General features: G+C 42.1%; 1 protein-coding gene across 2 annotated transcripts in view; it reads left to right on the top strand.

The window, feature by feature from the left end:
- Zkscan1 (zinc finger with KRAB and SCAN domains 1) overlaps positions 1–3279 on the top strand; it is a 26662-nt gene that overhangs the window by 791 nt on the left and 22592 nt on the right. The gene's annotated exons all lie outside the window — the stretch shown is intronic.

Here is a 3279-nt window from a genome sequence, read left to right as displayed (position 1 = left end):
AAAACATTTTTTTAATTTATTATTTTTATTTTATGTGTATGAGTGTATTCCCTGCATGTACGTGAGTACACACGTCATGCAATGCTGTGGAAGTCAGAAGAGAGCTTTGAAATCCCCTGTAACTGAGGTTAAGGATGGTTCATAGCCACCATATGGGTGCTGGGAATCGAGGATGGGTCCTCTGCAAGAGCAGTCTGTACTCTTAACTCCTAAGCCATCTCTCCATCCCAAACTTTTTTTTTTTTTTTTTTTGAGCTTTTTAAAATGTGCGGTCTTAGAGATTAAGTGGATTTTGAGTTCAGTCTGCTTGAGTGGAGTGGGTGAAGAGTAAAGGATATTAGGGAAAATCACGCTGGACCAAAAGGAAATCGGTTAGCTTCGTGACCTCGAGTAAAACATTTACCAACTCTTAATTCTTATGATCCTTAAAATTATCTAGATTTTTCTCAAAAAGGCTTGTCAAACTTTGAAATAATTGGAATTGGTCAGTGTAACTGAAAAAACAAATTCCAGCCAGTTTAGCCTGACACTCCCCCTTCCTGACCCTCCCTTTCCTGCCTTTCTCTCTCTCTCTCTCTCTCTCTCTCTCTCTCTCTCTCTCTCTCTCTCCCTCTCCCCCCCCAATGCACACACACACACACACACAAAAAAAAGACGATACTTTGATTATAGAGAGTGTCTGTTCTGTGGCCAGGGACCAAAGAAAGCATTTATTGTACAGGGCAGTACTAGACAGATTGGAGGCGGTCAATAAATACTTGTTGAATTGTGGAGAATTCATTATGACCACATCAGCAGGCGTTGTTGCTATAAAAGTTGGCCAAATGTGGAGAAATAGCTTTATTACAAGGGAGCCGAGATGGAAGATTTGTCCCAGACCTTTCTCCAGGCTTGCTCCATCTTTCGATTCCAATCCAAGATTCTTGTTCATTATTTCAGGCAATTTTCATATATCTTTAAAAACAGAGGAGCCACCTGTTAAGACTGTTTAACTTCTGCTGATTCTCCACTTAATTGCTGCATTTGAAAGTTTTTCAAATGTTTTATATTGTATTTAAATACAAGAACCTGGACTGGAGAGATGGCTCAGCAGTTAAGAGCACTGGCTGCTCCTCCAGAGGACCTGGGTTTGGTTTCTAGCACCCACGTGGCAGCTAACAGTCATCCATAACTCCAGTTCTGGGGGATCCAACACCCTCTTCTGACCTCTGTGGGCATTGCATGATACAGGTACATTGACATACACACAGGCAGAACACTCATACACATAAAAATAAATGAATTTTTAAAATAAATATATGTAGCCAGGCATAGTGGCACATGCCTTTAATCCCAGCACTCCAGAGGCGGAGGCAGGCAGATCTCTGTGAGTTCAAGGCCAGCCTGGTCTACATAGCGAGTTCTAGGTCAGCTGGGGCTGCAAGAAGACCCTGTCTCAAAAAAAGGCCAATAAATAAATATATGCAAGACTAATATACTAAATCTTAGCTTTTCATTTTGTGATAGTATCAGTATTCTTTGGTTATCTAGCTACCTTTCTGGTTTTTTGTTTCTTTTGAGACAGGGTCTCACTATGTAGTGCTAGCTGGTCTGGAACTCAGTATGTAAACTAGATCTGCCCGCCTCTGCCTCCCAGCTACAGCAATTAAAGGCATGCACCACCATGTCTTGCTTTGATTTTTGTTTATTTTTATTTTATGTATATGGGTATTTTGCCTGCATGGATCTACTTGTGCCTGGTGCTCTCTGCCTGTGGAGGCCAGGGAAGGGTGTCCAGTCCCCTGTACATCCAGTCCCCTGGAACTTAGTTAAGGACAGGTGTCAGCTGCTTTGTGGATGCTGGGAGCTGAACCCTGGTCCTCTACAAGAGCAGCCAAGTCCTCTTAATTGGTGAGCCATCTCTCCAGTCCCTACCCCCTTCTTGGATTTTTGAGACAGGATCTCATTCTGTAGCCAAGGCTAGCCTCGGAACTCCCGCCTCTGCCTCCCAAGTGCTGGGATTAGAAGCATATATCACTACATCTGCCTTTTTCATATTTTAATTCTCTGTTTAAACTATGTGTGAATAATGCCAGGTGTGGTGGTGCATGCCTCGGGAGGCAGAGGCAAGCAGATCTCTATGAGATTGAGGCCAGCCTGGTCTACTTTGCAAGTGTCAGGCCATCGGGGGCTACAGGAGACCGTGTCTCAAAAAGACCAAAACACGAGACTGTCTCAAAAAGACCAAAGAAATGTGTGAATGGAGGGATAATTTATTTAGACTTGCAAAACTACACCCTAGAAAAAATTCTGGGATTTTGAGAAAACAGCCTTTGAAATAAACTGAGCTGATGACCCTAAACCTTTTCTTATCAGAAAATCATTTATTTTTCTCTTTGGTGAGAACTGGTTGCTGGGGTGAGCTTATCTAAAATAGATGTTATGGCAGAATGTGTTTAGTCTAAGAGGAACCCCAAAGATAATTTTTTGTCTCTCCTCCCTGCCCCCATTTGCTGATCAGGATACTGAAAGCCACTCAGGTGTGTGACTCACCATCTGTGGGGACGTGATTTAGTCGTTCTTACCCACACCACTGTCATTGTGTCAGGATTTCTTCCACAGCTAATCCTTTAAGCAGGCTGAACATTAGAGTGTACAGTTATATCTCCTTAATTGACTTTAAAAACAATTTTTGTTTTTTTTTTCAGACAAGTTCTCACATAGCCCAATCTGTCGTGGAGCTCACTATGTAGCCGAGGCTTGTCTTGACCTCCTGTGGTCTGCCTCTCAGGTGCTGGGAATACATACTCTACCACACCTAGCTTTGTGTATTTTGTCTTGCTGTACTGGTATTGAACCTAGGCCTCCTATATGCAAGTGCACTGCCTCTTTAAGTTCCTTTTTTTTTTAGATTGTATTTATTTACTTGTGGTGTGCGTGTGCGTGTGTGTGTGCGCATATGCTTGCCACAGCACCATGTGGCAGTCAGAGAAGAACTTGCAGGAGTTAGTTCTCTCCTTCCTCCACATGGCCTTTAGTCACTGAACCATCTTGCTGGCCCTTAACTTTGTTGTTTAAATTATTTTTTTACATTTTATTTTATGTGTATGAGTGTTTTTCCTACACACACTACCACTGAGCTACATCCCTAGCCCTGTTTGTGTTTTGTATTGATTTTGTTGTTACTTTGGGTGGTTAATTTTTTTTTTTTTTTGAGGTGTTTCATGTAGCCCAGGATGGCCTTAAATTCTTGATCTTTCTGCTTCTACCTCCTAAGTGATTACCTTATATTACATTACA

Source organism: Nannospalax galili, unplaced genomic scaffold, assembly GCF_000622305.1.
Source record: "Nannospalax galili isolate Female #2095 unplaced genomic scaffold, S.galili_v1.0 scaffold3332, whole genome shotgun sequence".
Lineage (NCBI taxonomy): Eukaryota > Metazoa > Chordata > Mammalia > Rodentia > Spalacidae > Nannospalax > Nannospalax galili.
This window is presented reverse-complemented; position numbering and strand designations above follow the sequence as displayed.